Source organism: Jaculus jaculus, chromosome 4, assembly GCF_020740685.1.
Source record: "Jaculus jaculus isolate mJacJac1 chromosome 4, mJacJac1.mat.Y.cur, whole genome shotgun sequence".
Classification (NCBI taxonomy): domain Eukaryota; kingdom Metazoa; phylum Chordata; class Mammalia; order Rodentia; family Dipodidae; genus Jaculus; species Jaculus jaculus.
Genome location: NC_059105.1, coordinates 116,422,347 through 116,448,706, shown reverse-complemented (window position 1 = coordinate 116,448,706; position 26,360 = coordinate 116,422,347). Strand labels below are relative to the sequence as shown.

At 45.8% G+C, this 26,360-nt stretch overlaps 1 pseudogene; it reads left to right on the top strand.

The window, feature by feature from the left end:
* Positions 1–7,522: 7,522 nt before the first annotated feature.
* LOC123460249 lies at positions 7,523–10,905 on the top strand (annotated as a pseudogene).
* The last annotated feature ends 15,455 nt before the right edge of the window (positions 10,906–26,360 follow it).

Sequence of the window (26,360 nt, the reverse complement as noted above, 5' to 3'; positions counted from 1 at the left end):
AGAAAGATTTGTCTCAATTACTTGGCCCTTGAAACCTCCTCCCTTTGGCACCCTTCCTTTTGCTCAGGTTGGCTCTCCAATCACTGCGTTGGGGGACGCTCGCAGTGGGACCCATTCCTGGGCTTGACGTCAGCTGCAGGCTGGGCTCTACTGGGGTGCTGTGGAGACCACCTCAGGTCACCGACCTGTTTATCCCTGCGTGGCCATAGCCCGGCCCCGTTCAACTTGCCGAGGGAGCTACTTGCCGCTGGGAAAGCAGGAGGTTGCTCTCAGCAGCGCCAGCCAGGGAGGGGAGCTGCTGATCGTGTGTTAGGACAGGTTTGCAGTGAATCTGCAGGTGGGACAGACCTCGCTGGCTGCATGCCCTTGGACTCTAGACTGCAGCGTTCTTTCGTGGGGTTTGCTTCCTCTATACCCAAAATTAGAGTTTTTATTTCATTTTTCTTCCTTCCCTTCCCTCTCTCCCTCCCTCCCTCCACTTCTCCGTCCCTCCCTCCTTCCCTCTGTGTGCATACCTGATGTGTGTGTGTGTAAGGATACCAGAGGTCAACATATTATTCACTATCCACATTATTTTTGATACAGTGTCTCACTGAGCTGGAGCTCACCTGACTTGACTAGATTAGCTTGCCACACACCCTAGAGATTCCCTTTCTGTCTCCACAGTACTGAACTCAAGTGCTCATGCTTGCACAGCAAGCACTTTACTGACTGAACCATCTCCCTGGTCCCTTACAATTCATTCCTGCCTTTAGTTTTCAACAAGTAGCGCACTCCAGCAGTTGTCTGTTTGACTTATAGGACTATTGCCAAGTTTTCTGTACACTTGCTAAAAGCTGAACTCCGGCCCCAGCTGGAGGGCGAGCCAGCCCAGGCCCACCCCAACCGCTGCCTTACTCTCGCTCCCACCATCTTTCTGCAGTTCCTATGGGCAGAAGTACATTCCTGGACATATTTTCCAAAAGCAAAAGCCATGTCATGAGCTGGTGATAGCAACTGCTTATGGAAAGGGACCAGGCATTTGAAGTGGAAAATCCCACTGTGCCTCTGTGAGCCTCTTGTGGGCTGTCATCCTTGGGGAGATGAGACTGGGTGCCCCCACCACTTCCCCAGATCACCAGATTAGAATATGACTGGACATGATAATGGAAGGATTTTCAGGGACCCTTCCCCAGTATCCTAACTCACCCTTGGGCACCTTATAGCTTGCTAATTGGATCCCGAGACAGCATCTTTTTAGTCCGAAAGACAGAACGTTTAGACATGTCTCCAAGTAATAAGCTAGCCATGGAAGGCCACCACAGGCAGGGTGGGAGATGACCCTGTAGCAAATCCAGCCAAAATTGTTTAGTAATTTCTTCTAGGAGTATGTATTAACTAGGAACCACAGAAGTTCTGTTGACTCAATAATATCTTTACCTGATCTTGAGATATTTTAAGGGGGGTTGGTATGGGTAATTTCACTACATATTTCAAATCTTTGTGACTAAGTTCTTCACACTTAGGCTGCAGACTTTGGAGGAAAGATCCTGGTGCATCCAGTGAGGCTGAGCCTCCCCACCCCATGAGTGCCATTCACTGATCTCACATGGCCTGTGGTGCTGTCCTTCTCCTGAAGAAATGAGAAGGGAGCTCATCAGCCCAATGCCAGGAGGCCTTGGCTTTGTCCAATCAGACCATCAAGGAGGAGCTGGAATGACCCTGTTTGAACACAAAGAGCCAGAGCAGTGCAGATGGGTCTGCCTTCATTTCCCAAGAAAACTTCCCCAGACTTCACTGGCCACTTGCTGACCCTCTAGGTGGGTCATAATTAAAAGATGTCCAAGGCCATAGTTTGGTTTCCAGCAGAGTATGAAAACATCAGCCTCAGTTCAGAATTCACTGCCGAGTCTTCCTAGCAGCACGATGGGTGTGAAGTGGGGTGTTTGCCTGCGGTGGATCTGGCACTTCCAGGAACCTAGAGGAGGACCTAGGGCAGGGTTTTTCAAAGTAGAAACTGCGAGGTAGGGTGTACTCTGAAGCCTGAGTAAGGATGCGGTCACCTCAGCTTGTGTGGAGGTTGGGAGAATGGATTCAGGGGGAGGTACGGGTTCAGGGAACAAGTCGTGGGACAGGAGCTGCTACTAAATAAAAGCAGGTGCAATTTGGTTTCAAAGCTAGTAAGCTGACTCCCATGTTACTGATAATGTAACAGTCTTAGAAGGGACAGGCAGCTGTGCAAAGGCATACAGCTGCTGAACAATGGAGCTCAGCCTGGAACCCAAGGGATGCTGGCCTTCAACACTTCGAGCACTTAAGACCATGTGGAAGATGGACAATTGCCAATTGGATGCCATGCTCGGTGCAGACCATCCCCGCCCTCTTAAATCTAGTGTGAGTGGGCAGCTCAGGGCACCTGTTCTCTGAGGCATCCCTGCTTGTTGACAGGGCTCTGGACCCTTCCTTCCCTACTGGGAATTGAAGAAAGTTGAAAGTCATCATCCCCTTTATGGATGGAGAATCTGGGTGCAGGCCTGAGGTGGAAGAACTGCTCTGGGTGGCGGCTTACCCTAGAGGTTTTCTTTGTCTGATAAACAGTCACCCAGACATAGATTTCCCTGCACGGCATAAAGCACTGAGCTCCCCTGCTGGCAATAAGGGGAACTGAACACCCGGCCATAGACTTTAGCCCATGTTACCTCCTGTAATCCCTAGAGCGTTTCCGGCTGGCATCACCTCACCATCCAGGCTAGTGCGGATGGTAGCATGCCCAGGTCACATGGTGGGCAACCAGACTTCTTGGATCCAGAAAGCAGACTTTGTTCCCTCTGTCTCTGTGCTGACTGCACAAACTCCACAATTTTGAGATTGGAAGCAGTGGTTGCTCCCCACCCAGAGTGCTGTCCTTTGATGGGTTCCCTGGGGATACTGTGTGCTGTGCTTCCTTCAGTGGTACAGCCCCAACATTTCCCTTTTCCTTTCTCAGCCTCCTCTGTGCTTGTTTGTTAGCACCAGAGAGCCCCAGCCCTCTGCCATTTAGAAAGACATCAGGAAGCTCCCAAGGCAGCTGGCAGCGTCTGGATGACTTGAAATGGGGATGGAGGGTGGAGGGTGTGCGAGTGGGAAAAACAAGACCCTGGAGAGTTATATCTAAAAGGAACATGACCCTCAGGTTAGCAGAAACATGGCTAGGTTCTTCTCTGGGCTGGATCTGCACTGGGACTTTCTTCTTACTTTAGATCAAACCTGACAGGTGGTGCCTGAGTCTATTCAGGCCTCACTTCCTGTTATCACACCTTAGGGGTTGTTTCAATGTATAAAAGGGGGTGCACAAGCATTCAGATCTTAGCATATACCAATGGGGCCAGTCTTTCCATAGCGAGGTTGAGTTGAGGGCAGCTCGCACAGTGGAGGCCCTATTTATGAGCATGGGGGGGGGGTGGCTCTGGGCCGGCCCTACACACGTAACAGCAAATAGAATAGAGGCTCGTCCTTAAGTCCCCTCATCCATCCAAGTTCAGTCACTGCCAGGCAATGGGGAGACCATGAAACGGGATGGCTAAGAACCTTGCCTTTTTTTTTGTCCATGTATGTGTAGTGTGTGTTCATGTGTATGTGTATCTTTGTATGTGTGTGAGTGTGCACGTATGTGCAGGTGGGTATGCACACGTGTGCATCTGCATATGGAGACCAGAGCTCAAAGTCAGGTGTCTTCATCCATTGCTCTCCATGTTACTTATTAAGAGAGTCTTTCACTGAACCCAAAGCTAACAAAGTTGGTTAGTCTACCTAGACTGTAAAGCCCAGAGATTCTCTTGTCTCCCTCCCCATGCCCTGGGGTTACAGACACGCAGCACTATGCTTGATGTTGTTTGGGGGTTAGGGATCTGGACTCAGGCTCTCACACTTGTACAGCAAGCACTTTATGAACTGAGCTGTTGCCCCAGCCCAGATCCCTGCCTTTGGAAGCTTGTCACTGGGTACAGGACACAGCTGCCCATCAAACACAGCATAATAAATACGTAGTGATGTTTGATGCTAGATGCAGAGTGCAGAGAGCCCCAAGAGTCCCCCGCCACCCCCACACAGTGTGTTCTGGCCAAGGATGGAGAGCTCATGTGAGGAAGACCCTTGAACTTGTAGGCAACAGCTAGCCAGGTGGTGAGGAGAGACTTGCCCACTTAAGAACCAAATGTAGAGCGGTGATGTGTGGTTCACCCCAGAGTGTGGGCTTATGTGAGGAGCATCAGGGTCATGCAATGAGGCATGGGAAGAAGCACATGGAGGTTCAGGAATTTAAGGAGCAGGGGTAATCATGTGCTCTGTAAGAGCAGAAGGCTGGGATGGATGAGGCCGGCAAAAGAGGTTAAGAGGCCTACAAAGCTGCACTGAATTTAAAGAGCCCAGAAGAAGGACAAAGGATGCCAGCCAGACCCAGGGAATTGTGGAGTAAGGGGCCCAGAGGCAGGAAAAACCTTTCACCCATGTTGGCAGTAAGGAGCACCAGGGCAGCGCAGGAAAGAACAAGGCTGAGAAGAAACAAAAATCTGAGGGCAGGAGATGCCTGCACCAGCTTAGTCAGCTCCTTCTGTTCAGCCACAAGAATAGTGGCCTCAGTGGACACTGCAAGCCTTATATTTGGCCAGCCAGCCCAAATGAGTCAACGGGTGCAATAGTGGCACGTCTGTCATGGTGGAAACCAACTGCCCTCTAATTGGACTGGAAGCCTGCTCCACAGGAGGGAATACATCCCTGATACTGAAAACTTAAAACAGGTGTAGTCATGAGCCCTAGGGGTATAATGTCTGCTGATGTCTGGCTAAATGTATATACTATGGTTATCAAACTGCCCAGTAAGCACTTCTCTTAATGTTCATACCCTTATATTAATGCTATTCTCACTTTGGGTAGAGAATCTTCTCTTTTCAGATGGCAGTGACCTTGGGATGACTCAGAAGGCATCATGGTGCTGGGAAGAAGTGACCGGAGTGCTCAGTACTACAATATATCAATCGCACCTTCCAAGGCTCAGGGTCCATTGCGGAAGAGGTGGCAGAAAGAATGTAAGAGCCAAAGGAAGGCTAGGACTCCTTACAACATGCTCCCCCCAGACACAAAATGGCCTGGATATCCATGACCTCAGAGTGCCTGACACTACCTACACAAGACCATCATAATAGGAGGAAAAGATCATGACATCAAAATGAAAGAGAGACTGATTGAGATGGGGAGGGGATATGGTGGAGAATGGAGTTTCAAAGGGAAAGTGCGGGGGAGGGAGGGTATTACCATGGAATATTTTTTATAATCATGGAAGCTATTAACAAAAATTAAAAAAAATAATTAAAAAAAAGAATAGTGGCCTAGGGCTCCTCCCTTCCCAGAGCCTGCCCCAGGCACAAAAGCCACATCTCTAATCGGTGGTGCCCCACCTGCCCAGCAAGCTGCCCCAGGAATTTGGCTCACGTTGACCGAAACCTCAGGAAACATGAGTCTCACATCAAGGCCTGGTTAGTGGGTCCTGGGAATGCAGACTCCACATGTCTGGGGCTGGGCAGGCTCACGCCTCGCCTCTCTGTGTCACAGACACCTTTCCTTGCGGCTGCATTTGCAACACCCCTCGGGTCACCTTGGCTACCCGGTGCATCTCCTTAGCTGGTGAGTAAATACCAGGTTAAGCAGGTGCATCTGGAACGACCTTGGCTCTGATTTTCACACTTCCTGGAGCTGTCTCCAAAGACCCCCGGGGGGCGAGAGAAGGGGAAACCTCTGCTCAGCCTGCCACTAAGCAGGACAGTAAGTACTCTCCAGCGATGGATTCTCCTTAGCAACCTGGTCCTTTCATTCTTATTTACTTATTCAAGAACTGCTGAAATCTCAGCTTTAATTTTTAAATGTTTTATTTATTTTCTGAGAGAGAGGAAGAGAGATAATGAGAATGAATGGATGTGTCAGGGCCTCCAGCCACTGCAAACGAACTCCAGATGTGTGTGCCCCCTTTGTGCATCTGGCTTATGTGGGTCCTGGGGAGTCGAACCAGGATCCTTTGGCTTTGCAGGCCAAGTGCCTTAACTGCTAAGCCATCCCTCCAGTCCCCTGTTTTCTTTCTTTCTTCCTTCCTCCCTTCCTTCCTTCCTTCCTTCCTTCCTTCCTTCCTTCCTTCCTTCCTTTCTTCCTTCCTTCCTTCCTTTCTTTCTTTCTTTCTTTCTTTCTTTCTTTCTTTCTTTCTTTCTTTCTTTCTTTTAAATTGTTCATTTTTATTTATTTGAGAGTGACAGAGAGGCAGAGAGAGAGAGAGAGAGAGAGAGAGAATAGGCACGCCAGGGCCTCCAGCCACTATAAACGAACTCCAGATGCATGTGCTGCCTTGTGCATCTGGCTTATGTGGGTCCTGGGGAATTGAGCCTCGAACCAGGGTCCTTAGGCTTCACAGGCAAGTGCTTAACTGCTAAGCCATCTCTCCAGCCCCCCTGTTTTCTTTCTTTTTCTTTTTAATTTTTTTGTCTTATTTATTTATTTGAGAGTGACAGACAGAGAGAGAAAGAGGCAGAGAGAGAGAGAGAGAATGGGCACGCCAGGGCCTCCAGCCACTGCAAACGAACTCCAGACGTGTGCGCCCCCTTGTGCATCTGGCTAACGTGGGTCCTGGGGAATCGAGCCTCGAACCGGGGTCCTTAGGCTTCACAGGCAAGCACTTAACCGCTAAGCCATCTCTCCAGAACCCCCTGTTTTCTTTTTAAATGAATTAATTTTGAAAATTTCGTGCGTGTATATAATGTATTTTTATTACTCCCTTATCTTCTCTTGTCCCTCTCCCACTGCACCCCTTTTTCCTCCCAACTAATTCCCATCTACTTTCATCTTTTATTCTTCCTTCCTTCCTTCTTTCTCTCCCTCCTTTCTTTCTTTCTTTCTTTCTTTCTTTCTTTCTTTCTTTCTTTCTTCCTTCCTTCCTTCCTTCCTTCCTTCCTTCCTTCCTTCCTTCCTCTCTCTCTCTCTCTCTCTCTCTCTCTCTCTCTCTTTCTTTCTTTCTTTCTTTCTTTCTTTCTTTCTTCCATGATACTCTGAGTTTAATTAGGATTGCTTGAATGAGCAAAGGTAGAGGGTTATTTCCCAGAGCATGGGCAATTATCAGGGGTTACATCACTGAAGAAAATGTCTCCTGTACCCCAACAACCATTAACTGCCAAAAGCTTTCATTCCTGCTTTCTTTTGGAAAAAAAAATATTACACTCACACTTAGAAAATACAGAAAAAAGATCTGTGGATTATTTCTTGAAGCCTTTATAGAGGCACACTCATTAGTTAGCTCTCTCAATTTCTATATCCAAGAGGTGACATGGCCATTCATTTGATCTCAAATTCCCAAGTGCCACATCCAAGCTGGCCAGGTCCAGGGAGCTAGGTTGGGTAACGAAATGGCTGGGGTGGTGGTGAGGCCAGGACACCAGTCAGGAGGTTTGGAGGAGTATGTCTCGGGGCTCTTGCCAAGGCCAGTGTGTGTTCCCCTCTAGAAGAGCAGAGCAGAGTCCAGTGGGAACCAATGTTTCTTCAGTCTTTGGAATGGCTGGCCAGTGTCAAGCACTTGGAACAGAGCCAAAAGAAACAGGAAGATGGTACCAGTCCAGAGGTCCCTGAATTGGCTCAGAAACTTGGTGATCAGGAGGAGCAGCGTGAGATCAGAAAGCAGTAAAATCTCTGGGCTGGAGAGATGGCTTAGCGGTTAAACGCTTGCCTGTGAAGCCTAAGGACCCCGGTTCGAGGCTCGGTTCCCCAGGTCCCACGTTAGCCAGATGCACAAGGGGGTGCATGCGTCTGGAGTTCGTTTGCAGAGGCTGGAAGCCCCGGCACGCCCATTCTCTCTCTCTCCCTCTATCTGTCCTTCTCTCTCTGTGTCTGTCACTCTCAAATAAATAAATTAATTTAAAAAAAAAAAGAGCAGTAAAATCTCAACCAAGAACATCATGAAAAGTTACTGTAAAAGAAGCTTAATGGGGGGGGGCGTGAGGCTCGAGAGATGGCTTTTTTAGTGGGTAAGGTGCTTGCCTGTGAAGCCTAAGGACCCAGGTTCAATTCTTTAGGGCCCACGCAAGCCAGATGCAGAAGGTGGCCCATGTATGTGGAGTATGTTTGTTGTGGCTGGAAGCACTAGTGTGCCCATTCCCCCTCTTGCAATAAAAAATAAAATATTTTTAAAAGAAGCATGGGGTGCTCTCATGAAGAACATAGGAGCATACATGTTCCTCTCTGGGGGTGGGGCAGGGGTAGGTGCTCAGCCTCAGGGCCTGGCCCAGACTTCTGCAAGGAGTGTTTACTTATGGTTCAGGAAGAGTGAGAGAGGAGAGGACGGAGAAAATCAGCATGCAGGCGGGCTTCAGGAAAGCCCAGGGATGCTCAGGCTCCACAGCATTGTGTTCCCTTAGGTTCCTAATCCTCCATTCTTGACTCAGGTGTTTGGATGTCTTGGTTCTTGTCAAACCAAACAGACCAGTTTCCCAGGCAGTGGGGCCTAAGGGAAGAGGAAGGAAAAGCTCTTGACTGCCTGGGGGTCCTGGACTATGACTCACAAACCAAGCCTTAGAAGGAAGGGAGGGGTCTGGCCACTGCCCCACCTGGATGACAGAGGAGGTTCCCAGAGAGACTGCTCCTTAGTGGTGAATAGGAGAGAAGCCCAACCCAGGAGGCCGATGGCAACCACAGCCTCTCGGCTGACCAGCCCAACCTGTCGGGGCAGCTGGCCTGGCTGCAGAACCAGCTGCAGTATCACAGAGGTGACTCAGACCCATCATTTCTGTATCACCTCCCAGACCTGGTCACCTCCCAGGCCCCACCATCTTCCCAAAGTTCATGGTCCCCAAAGGCCTTAAAATATCAGAGCACCTAGAATCATGGCCCTGCCAGGCCCCTCAGACATGTTGGTCTCCCAGCCCCCACTCTATCAGATGCCCTTTATGCTCAGCCTGCGTCTAATCCATTCAGCGAGGGCGCAGCAATCCCTGTGCTCAGGAAGCTTGAATCCAGACACCATGTCGGGGGTGAAGAGGGACAGACAGCAGGCATCCAGGTGCTGGCGCAGCACGATGCAGGAGAACATCTTTTGGAGATGAGAAAAGATGCATGGAAATACATCCATTTGTTTTCTTTTAAGCAAACACAAGTTTAAAGGGCTGTGAAGATTGGCCCAGTGGCTAAAGGCACTTACTTGCAAAGCCTGCCAGTGAGGGTTCAACTCCCCAGTCACTCAAGTAAAGTCTGACAAAAAGTGGAGCAGTGTTGTGGGGCTCCCCGCCCCCCACTATGCTCTGAGGCTCCTGGAGCTGGCTTTTTTTTTGTTGTTGTTGTTTGTTTGGACTTTCTTGGCAGCATGGCACCTAAATGCCAATCTCCACTTCTACCTCAACCCAAGAAACCCAAAAGAACAGCAAAAAGCAATTGAACATATCGATGAAGTACCACAGAAAACAGACCTAGTGAGCAAGACAGGGAGGAAATTTCGAAAGCAGAACAGAAATATAACAAACTTCGCCAACCATTTTTTCAGAAGAGGTCAGAATTGGTCGCCAAAGTCCCAGAGTTTTGGGTGGCAACGTGTGACACCCACCCACAAGTGTGGGCACTGCTCGGGGAGGAAGACGAGCAGCGCTGCCTTGCCTGAGCGGAGTGGAGGCGACAGAATTTGAAGATATAAAATCAGGTTCCAGATTCGATTTTTATTTTGATGAAAATCCCTACTTTGAAAACAAAGTCCTTTCCAAAGAATCTCATCTGCGTGGAAGTGATGATCCATCTTCAAGGTCGACTGAAATCAGAAAGAAATCGTGCTGCGGCCGTAGGCAGAGGAGTGCCAGCGGGATGGGCACGCGGAGAGCCGGGAGCGGGGCGGGCTCTGCCCTGCTTCCCCACGCGCCCGGCTGCAGCACTGCTCCGCTCCCCATACGGATGACGAGGGGGAAGATGATGGTGATGAAGGGGATGAGGATAAAGACGACAGTGACAATGAAGCGGAGGAAGGAGAGGAGGATGAAGGAGAAGACGACCCCCCTCTCATGCTCAGTAGCACTGTTTTTTTTTTTAAGTTTTATATTTTTTTCTCAATTTTTATTAACATTTTCCATGATTATAAAAAGTATCCCATGGAGCACTGTTTTTTTAGATATCTTTTTCTCAACATCATGGTTCTCAACTTTTGTTGGGGGGAAATAGCCTGATCAGAATACAATGGGAAAACAATCCCCACTTTCTTAAAATATATACATACATACATACATACACACATATATATATTTATAAGAGAGTGAGAGGAAGAGGCAGATAGAGAGAAAGAGAACGGGTGCACCAGGGCCTCCAGCCACTGCAAACGAACTCCAGACATATGCGCCACTTTGTGCATCTGGCTTATGTGGATCCTGGGGATTTGAATTGGGGTCTTTTGGCTTTGCAGTAAAAAAAAAAAAAAAATGCCTTAACTACTAAGCCATCTCACCAGCCTGAATCTCCACATTTTCAGTCTACATTCATTTTTATCCCTTCCTGTCTAAGCAAGAACTGTATGGAATCAAGACTACCACCATGCTCTGTAGGAGAAAAGAAAAAACTTCTGTTCCCTTCACTCTGATGGAAGCTGGAGGGTGCTGGCCCCTGGGAAGTAGTACATAGAATTCTAGCTTCTTTCCTCCTTTCTCTGTATATTGGGCTCAGAGATTACACTGTCTTTATGTGAATCCAGACAGTTAGCATTCACTGACATGTACCTGTCTACTTTCTCTTGTTTAATAAAAAGAAAAAAATCTTCTAAAAAATGTGGTATAGAAGGTTAGCAAAAGGTGGGTTTAAGATGTCTGTGTGGGCTAAGTGGGAATTTTGACAACATGGCTTCTCCTTTGGCATGTTTAATTGTGATGTTTAATGGACATCCTTGTAGTTTAAGATGACACTTTTAAAATAAAATTTTCTGCTAATGATGACTTGAGCCCTGCCACTCTATGGGAGAATCAGCAGAACCAGTAGGTTTTATTTGGAATTGACATTCTCTATTGTAATTTGGTTTTATTTTTAAGTTTTCTTTGTTTTCACTGGAAAGGAAAAAGGTACTGTTTGGTCTTAAACGTCAAGTGTACCAGTTGCTTTATCACACTAAAACTAAGTGTGTGCAAAAAAAAGTGGGCAAGTAGCTGGTGTGCTGGTTTATTGTGGCAATAGACCGCCGTGTGGGAATGCATGTGTGTACACACACATAAATGAATAAATAAATGTCATAAAATATTTTAAAGAAATAAAATTTAAGGGCTGGAGAGATGGCTTAGTGGTTAAGCGCTTGCTTGTGAAGCCTAAGGACCCCGGTTGGAGGCTTGATCCCCCAGGACCCACATAAGCCAAATGCACAAGATGGTGCATGCATCTGGAATTTGTTTGCAGTGACTGGAGGACCTGGCTTGACCATTCTCTATATCTATCTGCCTCTTTCTCTCTCTGTATGTCTGTTGCTCTCAAATAAATAAATAAAACAAACAAATAACAACAACAAAAGAAATAAAATTTAAGTTTGAACTGGGTATGGTAGTATGCACGTTTACTCCCAGTATCTGGGAGACTAAGGCAGGAGGACTAAGTTTAAGACCAACCTGGGCAAAAAGATTTTGTGGCTGGAGAGATGGCTTGGTAGTTAAAAGCATTTGTTTTCAAAGGCCAATGCCCTGAGTTCGGTTCCTCTGTACCCACGCCACATGCACAAAGTGGTGCAGGAGCTGGAGTTCATTTTCAGTTGGGAAAAGGCCCTGGCACACCCATTTCCCCTCCCCTCTCTCTCTGTCCTTGCAAATAAATAAAAAAAAAAGTTAAAAAAATTTTTTTAAGTCTTGTACTGGCTAATTTAAGTGCATAGGTAAAAAGGACATAAGGACAGAAACCAGCATGGAGGCAGGGGAGGGAGATGGGGAGGTGGAGTTGAGGGCAGGAGATAGACAAATTCTAATAAAAAGCTCCATCAAAGTAAAGCACACCCAGGCTGCAGCCTTCAGACCCGCATGGCCCCTCCTCCCGCCTGGGGAGAGCCAGCTGGCTGCCATCAGGGAACTTTGGACCACAGGACTCCCGGTCCTGAGACAGGGAGCGTCGTTCAGTGATGTTCTGGGAGCCTCGTTTTTCTTTCCTCTATTCCCATGTGAGCCCAGCTTCTATGGCTAGGAGAGGCATGGCCGACAGAGCCAGCTGCACACCTGAGGCCGGGGACAGGCACTGGTAGGTGCCTGGGTCCAGGAGGCCTCTGCTATCTGATCTGTGCTTGCTTGAGCTACCTCACGCCTTCCTGTGGTCACAGCCCTCTTGCGTTGGGCTTCCTTCTTAAGAGGAGAACTTGACCATGTAGGTGCTGGGCAGCAGGCTGTACCTCTTTTTCTCAGAAGCATCGCCCTTGTTCTGGTTCAGGCTGTATTCAAAACAGACATTTATTTATTTAAAGAGACCCAGTGGCTCTCAGGTTACAGAGTAAACTGAGAAACACAGTCCCTTTGCTGCTGTTAACTCACTGTTCAGCTTCAGGCAAATTACTTGGCCTCTATGTGTCCATGTTTCCTTGTTTATTTAAGGGTGATAGTAATCCCTCTCCAGGGATTATTTGTTAGCAAGATAAAAACATGTTGAGTACCTTTTGAAGTGCCTGACATAATGTAAACTTCAAGATGTGGAAGCTGGTGTTGGCGTTAGCAGTAACTCACAGGATTACCTGGGATTCATTACTGGTGTGTGTGTTGTACTTATACGTGGGCATGTGTGCATATCAGCACTCACAAAAAGTCTTCTCCCATGAACGGACAAAGCATCAGTTAGAGGACACACTGGCGCTTACCTGCACACCTGTGTCCTCAGCTCATTTCAGGTGGTATCTCCAGACCTGAGGCCTCTTCTGTCCTTTTTCCTTCTAGCAAGTAGAAGGTCCTGTTCTGTCCACAGTCCTGTAGAGCAGACGATGGGAAGGTCACCTGAGCGAACCCACCACTGGGGGTTCCTGTGAACCCACATCTAGACTGGAGCATGACACAGAGAGAGCTGCCTGTTGGGATGGAAGATTAGAGGGTCAGTCAGCCACAGTGGAGACCTGGCTTGGGGACTCATTTTCTCCATTGCTCATTGTGCCTTCAGCTGGCACCATGGCATGATGTGTATGGAGCAGGTGGTACCTGAGGCCTTGCCAAGCATTGGCCACCTAGCCAACTCTCTAGAGGTCTCCCCTAGTGGGCTCCAGGCATGTGAGGGTGGACGGGACTGACTAGCTGTTTCTACCATCTTAAAACCATTACCATATGACTTTGGGATTGAATTGGATAGGATTCAGGAGGGTGCCAACCATATTCAAACCTGAGCAGAGTATATGAGGAGAGGAAAGGGGTTTGAAGGGAGTGGAATGAGGAAACAGGAGAGGGTAAGGGGAGGAGAAAGACATATTGTATGCTTTCTCTCATATGTGGGGCAGGGATAGCATCTACAGTGAGCAGCCTCCAAGGGCACTTCTGGAAATGTGTCAGGACGTGGAGAGCAGGAGTGTGCAGGTGACAGCAGCAGGGAGGACGGGTAGCCTCCTGCTCCCATGCAAGGCGACAGTATCAAGGCCAGGTGCCATTTCTTTGCCATGGGGGTCCCAAACGGCACCTTCCTCCAGAGGGATCCCTGAAAAGATCCTATTGATCAGGCTCTTCTGCCCCAAACAGTAACAAAATCACACTGACTCAGAAGCACAGCAGAATGCGTGGCCCTGGGAAGTGCCCTTACAGATGGCCTGTCATTTCAGTTGCCCTGAGATGGCCCCACCCATGCTGGTATTGCTCCTGGAGTTTAGCCAGTTAGTACCATCCATTTTGGATATTTCCTGAGGAAATGTGGGTGAGGAGAGACTTAGAAATCACTGGTCAACCAGGGGGCAGGCATCAGGGCTGCAGGGGAGGCTGGAGGCTGTGCTCAACATTCTCTTGGTGATCTGGAGCCAGTTAGGAGCTTAGCGCATTCCCCAGTGGAGCTGCGCACGTCGCTGCCACAACCACTCCATTCTGCTCACAGAACCGATTGTTTTGTGAGGTTTAAAGCATCTTTTGATGGCGAATACAGCACAAAGACACTCAGGCAGATGCAAGGCACAACCCTTTGTTACTTCTAGTTCCAAACAAGAGCAGGGCACCAGGCAGGTCCATGCAGGGGATAGCCACACCACGGACACAGCACAGCAAGCTGGAACTATCAGGGTAGCGTGTGGTGTGTGTGTGTGTGTGTGTGTGTGTGTGTGTGTGTGTGTGTGAGACATGGAGTGGGCTTGGCTGGCTTTCCTGAACTGGGTAACTTAAATATTTTTCACCGGGCTGGAGAGATGGATTAGCAGTTATGGCGCTCGTCTGTGAAAGTTAAGGACCCACATTTGACTCTCCAGATCACACCTAAGCCACACACACAAAGGTGAGGCAAGCCCACTAGGTGGCAGAAGCGTCTGGAGTTCAACTGCAGGGGCTGAAGCCCTTGTGTGCCAATGCTCTCTCTCTCTAAAAAATAAATTAATTAAGCCGGGCGTGGTGGCACACGCCTTTAATCCCAGCACTCAGGAGGCAGAGGTTGGAGGATTGCTGAGAGTTCAAGGCCACCCTGAGACTACAGAGTTAATTCCAGGTCAGCCTGGACCAGAGTGAGACCCTCCTTGAAAAAACAAAAACAAAAAAAAAATAAAATAAATAAAATAAATAATAATAATAATAAAAATAAATAAATAAATAAATAAATAAATAAATTTTTTTTTTGGTTTTTCGAGGTAGGGTCTCACTCTGGTCCAGGCTGACCTGGAATTAACTCTGTAGTCTCAGGCCTTGAACTCACAGCGATTCTACTACCTCTGCCTCCCGGGTGCTGGGATTAAAGGCATGCGCCACCACGCCCAGCAAATTAATTAATTTTTAAAAAGAAAAGAAAAATTTTCCACAGGCTCAGTGACATGGAGCTGTCCCTCCATGCCTGTTACCTGCTATGGGCAATTGGGACTGAAATGTGAGAACCTATGAAGGAAGGAGGAGTTGAGTGTAGACCTCATCATCTCCATCAGGTAAACTCAGCTGGGTTTAATGGCTCATGTCTATAATCCCAGCTGCTCAATGGGCAGAGGCAGGAAGATTGTAAGTTCAAAACCAGTGTGGGCAACTTAACAAGACTCTATCTCAAAAGGGAGTCCTGAGAGGGTAGCTCCATAGTAGAGCACTTTCATAGCATTCATGGGGCCCCGGTTTGAATCCCCTGTACTGTAAAGAAGAAAAGAAAAAGGAGGAGAAGGAAGAGGGGGAAAATCAGTGCTCTCTAACCACTCATGATGATATCTCTATCTGGATCCAGATCATCTATATAAAGCTTTCTATCATCTCTCTCTCTTTTTCTACCTATCTACCTAATCTGCTAGGGAAAGGGAGCCCCTGTGAGGCAGTTCTCACTACTCTTTCTGTTCTCGTAAGCCACCTTGCAGCTGGCTTGCTGGTATAGCTTCCCAGGATCTGCTGGTGCCGGGTCTCATGCTAAGATTCCCTCCCCAAACAGTAGGGTGTCTTTATTTTGATACAGTCAGGTGATATGACTGGTAGGCAGTTATGGGACCTAACACAAGACTTTGAACAAATCTCAAGAGGGAATAAGTAACTTCCAGTTCAAACCAATTCTGAGCAAACATGCTAACTGGAGAAATGAGGGCCAAGGTAGAAAAGCAAATGCCAGACCAAGCAGATGTAGTTCCAAGTGTTTCGCTCTCCTTTGCTTTCACTTTTCTGTTCTTTCTTTTTTCTTTTTAAATTTTTATTTATTTACAAGAGAGAGAGAGAAAAGCAGACAGAAAGAGAGTGAGTATGGTAAACTAGGGCCTCCTGCCACTGCAAACTAACTCCAGATGCATGTGCCACTTTGTGCATCTTGCTTTACATAGGTACTAGGAATTGAACCTGGTCCATATTAGGCTTCACAAACAAGCACCCTTAAGCACTGAGCCATCTCTCCAGCCCTTTCCTTACCTTTTCTTTCTTTCTTTCTTTTTTTTTTTTTGGTTTTTCGAGGTAGGGTCTCACTCTGGCTCAGGCTGACCTGGAATTCACTATGTAGTCTCAGGTGGTCTCGAACTCACGGTGATCCTCCTACCTCAGCCTCCCAAGTGCTGGGATTAAAGGAGTGTGCCACCACACCCAGCTACTGTTTTTTTTTTTTTTTTTTTTGAGACAGAGTCTCATGCATCCCAGGCTGGCTTCAAACTCACTATGTAGCCAAGGATGATCAACCCTAATGCCTTCTGCAGACCAGGCAAGCACTCTACCTGCTGAGCTACATCCCCAGCCTCTGCTTCCATTTTGAATAAAGATTTGCTTGCTTGTTACAAGACTGTGTCTCAAGTGTGTCTTGCTGACTTCTTTTCAAGGAGAGCACAGAATGTGGCATGTCTGCTACGGGGAAACCACCTGCTCTCTGGACTGGAGGTCAGCTCCAGAGAGAGTATTACGGCCTGGTACTGAACACTTACCAAAAGCCTATGGCTTAGGAGGTCATAAGCTCTGGGAGGGGGACTACTACTGTTTGGCCAAATGGATGTATTATGCCCACCAAACTGCCCTCTAAATAATTATGTTTATGTCCATATATTATACCTACTCCCCCCTTTTGGTTAGAGAAGCTTCTCTGTTCAGATGGTGGTGACCACCAGGGTGACTCACAACTCACTGGAGAACTGAGAAGTGACAGTGGAATGTTCCACACTAAATGAGACATCTCTCTCTCACCCTAGGCTCAGGGACCACTGTGGAAGAGGCAGCAGAAACAATGAATGTAAGAGCCAAAGGAGGAGGAGGACTGCTTACAACACAAAGTAGTCTTGGTATTTGTGACCTCACAGTGGTGGATGCTACCTACACAAAACCTGCACAATAGGAAGAGGGAAATGATGGCATCAAAAGAGAAGAGAGACTAGTTGGAAAGAAGGGATTTGGTGCAGGAAGGATTTGGAAGGAGGAAAAGAGAGGGTGGTGGGAGGGTTTTATGATCATGGTATATGTTGTCTAAATATATAGGAATTGTGAATAAGAACTTTTTTTTTAGGACTGGAGAGATGGCTTAGCAGTTAAGGTGTTTGCCTGCAAAGCCAAAGGATCCCCGTTTGATTCTCCAGGACCCACCTAAGCCAGATGCACAAGGGGCGCATGCATCTGGAGTTGTTTGTTTGCAGTGGCTGGATGCTCTGGTGCACCCATTCTCTCCCTCTTTCTTTCTCTCAAATAAATTAATAAAATATATCTTTAAAAAATTTAAAAATATATTTATTTATTTATTTATAAGGGGAGAGAGAGAGAGAGAGGGAGAGAGGGAGAGAAAGAAAGAAAATGGGCATGTCAGGGCTTCTAGACACATGTACCACTTTGTGCATCTGACTTTATGTGGGTTCTGAAGAATTGAACCTGGGTTGTTAGGATTTGCAGGTAAGTGTCTTAACCACTGAGCCATCTCTCCAGCCCCCAAAAGTTGCTTTGTTTATAAATAAAAACAAACAAACCAAGAATGGGGGAAAGTCCCACAGCATCTTGGTGCCATGACTTGGATCTGGATACCATCTCTGGTTCTTCTAATGAGTGATGGTCTCTATTTAGGACTCCTCAGAAGCTGCGTCCTTTCACCAGAAGCTTTCTCTTCTCCAAGTTCCTCAGTGGGAAGGACTTTGCTTTTTCCATAACTGATGACCCCTGGCCCAGGCAACTCTTTGGTGGGATCTGAAGGTCAGGGAGGGGGTTCTTGACTGCTTTCAGCCCACAAGGATGAGGAATCTCGGCTTTGCTCTCTCTTTTCCATGTCCCTCCCCCTAAAGCCAACACTCTCTTCCCTAGACAAACGAGAGCCTCCAGCGCTGAAGGCCAGGAGTCCCTAGGCTTACAGACCCTGTTCCTAAGTCAGATAGAACCACAAAGGCTTGTTTAGTTGGTCACGTGCTTGCCCCGAAAGTGTGAGGACCTGAGTTCAGACCCCCAGCACACAGATGCCTGGTGGGCATGAAGACTCACCTGCAGTTCTAGCACTTGAAAGGCAGAGACTGGGATTCCCCAGAGCAAGTGAGCTAGCTCAACTAGCTGAAATGGTGAGTTCTGGGTTCAAGTGAGAGGCTTGGTCTCAGTGGAGAAGGGAGGCATGACCCAGGAAGAGCTCTACATATATGCATGCACACTTATAAGTGCACACACGTGTGCCCACACAACTGCAAACACACACACACATGCATGCAACCCACACATACCTACATACACATGCAAAAAAAATATAAGTGGCTGGGGAGATGGCTCAGCAGTTAAGGTGCTTGCCTGCAATGCCTAAGGATTTGGGTTCTTGGGTTCAGTTCTCCAGCACCCACATAAAGCAAGATGCACAAAGTGGTGCATGAATCTGGAGTTTGCTTGCGGTGGCTGGAGGTGCTGACATACCCATTTTCTCTCTCTCCCCTTGCAAGTAAATAAATACAATATTTTTAAAAAGACGGCAATGGGGAGTATTCTGGAAATGTGGGAATCCCTAACTTGGAGGTTTATTGATTGCTTAAATAGCCACTGATCAACCTAAACTGTCCTTACAAGGAGAAATTCTGAATCCATGGCTAACATCCTGAGAAAAAAGGATCCCAGGACTTCCGGTTAAGATGGCGGTGTAGGTACCACGCCAAAGCAGCCTAGCGGGGAAAAATACCAAAAAACCTCAGCAAAATACACACTTTTACTAAAAAGTGAGGTGAATAGGAAATTGAAGCGGCAGTAGAGAAGTGGAAGAGATCCAGAGCATCCAGAGCCCACACAGGCCGGCAAAAGCGGCCCTGGCAGCTCCTTCAACCACGGTGGCAGCAGCGCAACAGAAAGCCGCCAGACTCGGCTCCAGCCGCAGGAAAAGCCAGGTGCGGGAGCTTCCCCTCACACCTCGCTCTCTGCAACTCAGGAACTTTGAAGGGAGAGCGGCAGCGAGCAGCGGAGGAGCAGACCGCGAGGTAGCAGAACGGCTTGGAGCAGCGAGAGAACCAGAGCAGCTACAGCTCCCTCCCCTCCCCCACTGCCTGAGCCCAGCTTGGGGGAACAGAGCAGCGGTCCTGGGACCCGGCTACGCCAAGTTGAGCCAACAGCGGGACCCAAGCGGGAGCAGAGTTCGGCAGCAACAGCAGTGGCTCCGGCACCGGTAACAGTGGCCCCAGCAGCAGCAGCTCCAGTCGGGGCAGCAGCAGCAGACCCAGGAGCGGCAGCAGCAGCAGAACCCACAGCAGCTTCAGTGGCAGCAGCGGCAGTGGACCCAACAGCAGCAGCTTCAGCAGCAGTGGCTCCAGCAGTGGCAGCTACAGCAGCAGCAGAGGCAGCAGCAGCAGCTTCAGCAGCAGCGGCAACAGACCCAGCAGTGGCAGCTTTAGCAGCAGCAGTTCCAGCAGCAGGGGTGCTGATCTGCAGGGTCACAATTGCCAGGCTTGGTTTACCCCATAGGAAAAGCCAGTGCCCAGCTCCAGAAATCAGAACAACAGCCTGACGAACCAGGCAGCAACTTGACTGAGACCAAAATCATCCAAGGTAACTGGGGTTGCACCAGGGAAGGGTCTCACTTGGTCGCAAGCTGACTTGGATCCCTCAAAAGACCAGAAATCTTAACCTCTTTGTTGATAGAAGATCTGGTCATTATAATAACTACTCTTGCATACATACATGGGGCTGTTTTTGATTGAATGTGTACAGTGTTTAGTTAAATTTTAGAATCTACTTGTATTTTATTCCACTCAGCCTGCTTGAATACTCCCATAGCAGGGAAACTCAACCCCTAGGAACATCTTTGTAGATACTCTGAGAGTCTTAAGAGCCACAGCTAACACCTTAAGCTCCTACCCTGAATATATATAACATCAAATCAATTGATATAGCTAAGAATACCCAGCTAGCTAGAAAATCCAAGCATTAACTTAATCCAAGATGCAAAAATATATACATTATAACACAAGGAACACTAAAAAGCAAGATGGATATAAATCCACCTAAAAGTATTAGTGCATCCGAAATGTCCTCCAGTGAGAACGAGTTAGAGGAAATGTCTGAGAAAGAGTTCAAAAGAATGATTATAAATATGTTCAAAGAGGTCAAAGAACAAGTCAAAAGAATCAAAGAGGAAATCAAAGAGGAAATCAAAGGAATCAAAGAAGATGCAGGACACCAATTTAATGAAATAAAGAAGGCAATACAAGACATAAATAGGGAAATAGAAATAATAAAGAAAAACCAGTCAGAATTACTAGCAATGAAGAACACAGTTAATGAAATAAAAAACTCTGTAGAAAATCTCACCAGTAGGATGGATGAGGGAGAGGACAGAATATCTAAGCTAGAAGACCAGGTGGCAGATCTAATAGAGGCCAAAAAAGAGAAAGACAAACTTATAGAAAAGTATGAGTGGGAATTTCAAGATATTTGGGACACTATGAAACCTGAATCTACCCAAGATACCTTACATACTCAGCAAGCACCTCATGGACTAGACAATAGAGTGGAAGGGAGGGCGGGGAGGGCATCGAAGCCTGGAAAACAGTAATCTGGACCCAAACGGCAATGGTACCATAAAATTCTACTTCCTAAAAGTCAGACCAAATGGCTAAACCTTCACTAGACCTTTACAGGAAACACCTGAACCACAAGACACTGGAGAGGGTAGGATCAAGACTAACCTAGATCTTCTACATCTTCCCTCCCTCCCTCTCCCCTCTATCTCTCTCCTCTCTAACTCTTGTATATTAGTTATGTTTTTCCTCAATTTATTAGTGGGCACTGGCCTGTAATCCCCACTTCCAGCTTGGGGCTACCATCCACAATGAGCTTTTGATCAGAGAAACCTACAAGGTTTCCCAAAACAATGACAGACTTCTGTCAGAGTACTTGATGACCCACCAAATGCCAGTGGTAAGACCCTATTGCTGAAGACTCCATATGCAGCTGATACGCAAAATCGAACGGCATGGCTGGAAGCTAGGAGAGAGTCAGTCCCCAGACAGTCAGCGTGTCTAGTGCCAGAAGGTGCTACATAGGCGACTGGGGGAAATGACCAATATCTGTCCAAGCAACTCATTGTCTAATCTAATTAGCAACAAATAACCTGACGTGATGCCCACACAAGTGCAATAGTGGCACATAGCCATGGTGGGGAACCAACTACTCTTGATTTGGCTAACTGATCCACTCAGTGGTACTAGACCCATAGCTGGAGCTGGGAAACAAGTCAGAACCATACCCAAATACAAGCCCACTCTACAATATCAAGCTATCATCAATCATGGGGTACAAGAGGGCCTACACACCTATCAAACTGTCTAGCAAAAAAGTAAGTGTTATTTCAATTTTCTGGGTGCTAACTTACTCTCCGTTGGAGAATCTGCTTCTCTTTTTCAGATAGATGCAGATCCTATGGAGAGAGCTGCCCCAACATACCTCGAAAGGGGCCCAACTGAAACTAAGGACAATTGGTGAAACAAGCAAGGGTGATGTTTTCCTGTGAACCAGATACCAGCACAAAGGGGAAGGAGATCAACGCAGAGAAAAATCAACTCCTACCAAATCAGAGAGCCAGAGCCTCAGAGGCCCCCAACACCTCAGCACTGAAGCAGACCAAAAATGAACCCAACATGGCTCAGGGAAATTTTGCGGAAGAGGGAGCAGAAAGAATGTCAGAGTCACATGTTGGGTCATGATTTGCAGGGACATTTAGCATACCAATAACTGGGGACTAACTCCCCAATGCACAACCCATTTACATCAACAAGGAGGGTTTAATGGGAGGGGGTAGATCATAGATGAGCCTAAACAATGGTACCAAACTGCCTGTATTTGATGAAAAGAAAACTAATAAATCAAAACAAAACAAAACAAAACAAAAAACCAGAAGGGCTTGGAGTGATGTATTCCAAGTTCTGAAATATAACAACTGTCAACCAAGGTTACTTTATCCTGCAAAGTTATCCATTCAAATAGAGGGAGAAATAAGGACATTCCGTGACAAAAGAAGGTTAAAGGAGTAATTGAAGAAAAAACCAGCTCTACAGAAAATACTTGATAGAATCCTCCATGCTGAAGAAAAGGAAAAGCATACATATAAGGAACCTGGAAAAACAAGCAATACTCAAATACTAGTTAACACAAGAGAGCACAGGTAGAACCGGAACCACACACACACACACACACACACACACACACACACACACACAAAGGCAAACATAAATACACACCTTTCAATATCTCTTAATATCAACGGCCTCAATGCCCCAACAAAAAGACATAGGTTTGCAGACTGGGTTAAAAAGCAGGATCCTACAATTTGTTGTCTTCAAGAAACTCACCTTTCTACAAAGGATAGACATTATCTTAGTGTGAAAGGTTGGAAGACGGTGTTTCAAGCAAATGGGCCTAGAAAACAAGCAGGGGTTGCTATCCTAATATCTGACAAGGTAGACTTTAGTACAACGTTAGTCAAGAAAGATGAGGAAGGTCGCTTTATATTGATTAAGGGCACACTCCAACAGGAGGACATTACAATCCTAAACATATATGCACCTAACATGGGGGTTCCCAAATTCGTCAAACGAACACTATTAGAACTAAGGTCACAGATAACACCAAACACAGTGGTGGTGGGTGACTTTAACACCCCACTCTCATCAATTGACAGGTCATCCAGGGAAAGAATAAACAGAGAGGCATCTGGACTAAATGAGGTCATAGAAGGAATGGACCTAACAGATATATACAGGACATTTCATCCAAAGACTGCAGAATATACATTCTTTTTAGCAGCACATGGAACATTCTCTAAAATAGACCATATATTAGGACACAAAGCAAATCTTAACAAATTCAGGAAAATTGAAATAATTCCTTGCATTCTCTGACCACAATGGAATTAAACTACAATTCAGTAGCAAGAAAAGCTATAGAGCATACACAAAATCATGGAAACTAAACAATACAATACTAAATGAAAAAAATCAAGAAGGAAATCAAAAAATTTATAGAGTCAAACGATAATGAGAACACAACATACCAAAATCTCTGGGACACATTGAAGGCTGTTATAAGAGGTAAATTTATAGCCTTAAGTGCCTATATTAAGAAATTAGAAAGGTCACAAGTAAACGACCTAATGCTTCATCTTAAAGCCTTGGAAAAAGAATAACAAGGCAAACCAAAAATCAGTAGACGGGAAGAAATAATAAAGATTAGGGCAGAAATTAATGAAATAGAAACAAAAAACTATCCAAAGAATTAATGAAACAAAGAGTTGGTTCTTTGAAAGGATAAACAAGATTGATAAACCCTTAGCAAATCTGACCAAAAGAAAGAGAGAAGAGACACAAATTAATAAAATCAGAGATGAACAAGGTAACATCACAACAGATTCCAGAGAAATTCAAAAAATCATAGGGACATACTATAAAAGCATATACTCCACACAGTATGAAAATCTGAAAGAAATGGATGATTTCCTTGATTTATATGACCTACCTAAATTAAATCAAAATGAGATTAATCACTTAAATAGACCTATAACAAACATGGAGATCTGAACAGTTATCAATAATCTCCCAACTAAAAAAAGCCCAGGCCCAGATGGATTCACTGCTGAATTTTACCAGACCTTTAAGGAAGAGCTAACACCATTGCTTCTTAAGCTTTTCCAGGAAATAGAAAAAGAAGGAATTCTACCAAACTCCTTCTATGAGGCCAGCATCATCCTGATACCAAAACCAGGCAAAGATAGAACAAAAAAAAGAAAATTACAGGCCAATCTCCCTCATGAACATAGATGCAAAAATTCTCAACAAAATATTGGCAAACAGAATACAAGAGTATATCAAAAAGATCATTCACCCTGACCAAGTAGGCTTTATCCCAGAGATGCAGGGATGGTTCAACATATGCAAATCTATAAATGTAATACATTACATAAACGGGTTGAAGGACAAAAATCACATGATCATCTCATTAGATGCAGAGAAAGCATTTGACAAAATCCAACATCCCTTCATGATAAAAGTCCTACAGAGACTGGGAATAGAAGGAACATATCTCAATATAATAAAGGCTATTTATGACAAGCGTACAGCCATCATATTACTAAACGGGGAAAAACTGGAAGCTTTTCCACTAAAATCAGGAAGAAGACAAGGCTGTCCACTGTCCCCACTTTTATTTAATATAGTTTTGGAAGTCTTAGCCATAGCAATAAGGCAAGAGACACACATAAAAGGGATACAAATTGGGAAGGAAGAGATCAAGTTATCATTATTTGCAGATGACATGATTCTATACATAAAGGACCCTAAAGATTCTACTAGCAGGCTGGAGAGATGGCTTAGCGGTTAAGCACTTGCCTGTGAATCCTAAGGATCCTGGTTCGAGGCTCGATTCCCCAGGTCCCACGTTAGCCAGATGCACAAGAGGGCGCAAGCGTCTGGAGTTCGTTTGCAGTGGCTGGAGGCCCTGGAACACCCATTCTCTCTCTTCTCTCCCTATCTGCCTCTTTCTGTCTCTGTCACTATCAAATAAATAAAAATAAACAAAAAATTTTTTTTAAAAAGACTCTACTAGCAAACTGTTAGAGCTGATCAAAACCTACAGCAATGTAGCAGGATACAAAATAAATACACAGAAATCAGTAGCCTTCATATATGCTAACAACAAACACACAGAGGATGAAATCAGATAATCACTCCCATTCACAATTGCATAAAAAAAAAATAAAGTACCTTGGAATAAACCTAACCAAGGAAGTAAAGAATCTCTACAATGAAAACTTTAAAACACTCATGCGAGAAATCACAGAAGACACTAGAAAGTGGAGAAACATCCCTTGTTCCTGGATTGGAAGAATCAATATTGTGAAAATGGCAATCTTACCTAAAGCAATCTACACATTTAATGCAATCCCTATCAAAATTCCAAAGGCTTTCTTCATGGAAATAGAAAAAACAATCCAAAAATTCATTTGGAATCACAAAACCCCTCAAATATCTAAAATAATACTGAGCAACAAAAATAAGGCTGGTGGTATCACCATACCTGATTTTAACCTATACTACAGAGCCATAGTAACAAAAACAGCATGGTATTGGCACAAAAACAGACATGTAGATTAGTGGAACAGAATAGATGACCCAGATGTAAGTCCAGGTAGCTATAGCCACCTGATATTCGATAAAAGTGCCAAAAATACTCATTGGAGAAGAGACAGCCTCTTCAGCAAATGGTGTTTTGAGGGCTGGAGAGATGGTTTAGCGGTTAAGCGCTTGCCTGTGAAGCCTAAGGACCCCGGTTCGAGGCTCGGTTCCCCAGGTCCCACATTAGCCAGATGCACAAGGGCGCACGCATCTGGAGTTTGTTTGCAGAGGCTGGAAGCCCTGGTGCGCCCATTCTCTCTCTCTCCCTCTATCTGTCTTTCTCTCTGTGTCTGTCACTCTCAAATAAATAAATAAATAAAATTTTTTAAAAAATGGTGTTTTGAAAATTGGGTATATATCTGCAGAAGGATGAAAATAGATTCTTCTCTCTCGCCATGCACAAGAATTAAGTCCAAATGGATTCGAGACCTTAACATCAGACCTGAAACTCTGAAACTGCTATAGGAAAAAGTAGGGGAAACCCTTCAACATATTGGTCTTGGCAAAGACTTTCTGAATACAACCCCAATTGCTCAGGCAATAAAACCACAGATTAATCACTGGGACTTCATGAAATTACAAAGATTTTGTACTGCAAAGGACACAGTGAAAAAAGCAAAGAGGCAACCTACAGAATGGGAAAAAAATCTTTGCCAGCTATATATCTGATAGAGGATTAATATCTAGGATATACAAAGAACTCAAAAAATTAAATAATAAGGAACCAAACAAGCCAATCAAAAAATGGGTTATGGAGCTAAATAGAGCATTCTCAAAGGAAGAAATACGAAAGGCATATAAGCATCTAAAAAGATGTTCTATATCACTAGTCATCAGGGAAATGCAGATTAAAACTACATTGAGATTCCATCTCACTCCTGTCAGATTGGCCACCATCATGAAAACAAATGATCATAAATGTTGGCGGGGATGTGGACAAAGAGGAACCCTTCTACACTGCTGGTGGGAATGCAATCTGATCCAGCCATTGTGGAAAACATGTGGAGGTTCCTAAAACAGCTAAAGATTGATCTACCATATGACCCAGCTATAGCACTCCTAGGCATATATCCAAAGGACTCATCTCATTTCCTTAGAAGTACATGCTCTACCATGTTTATTGCTGCTCAATTTATAATAGCTGGGAAATGGAACCAGCCTAGATGTCCCTCAACTGATGAGTGGATAA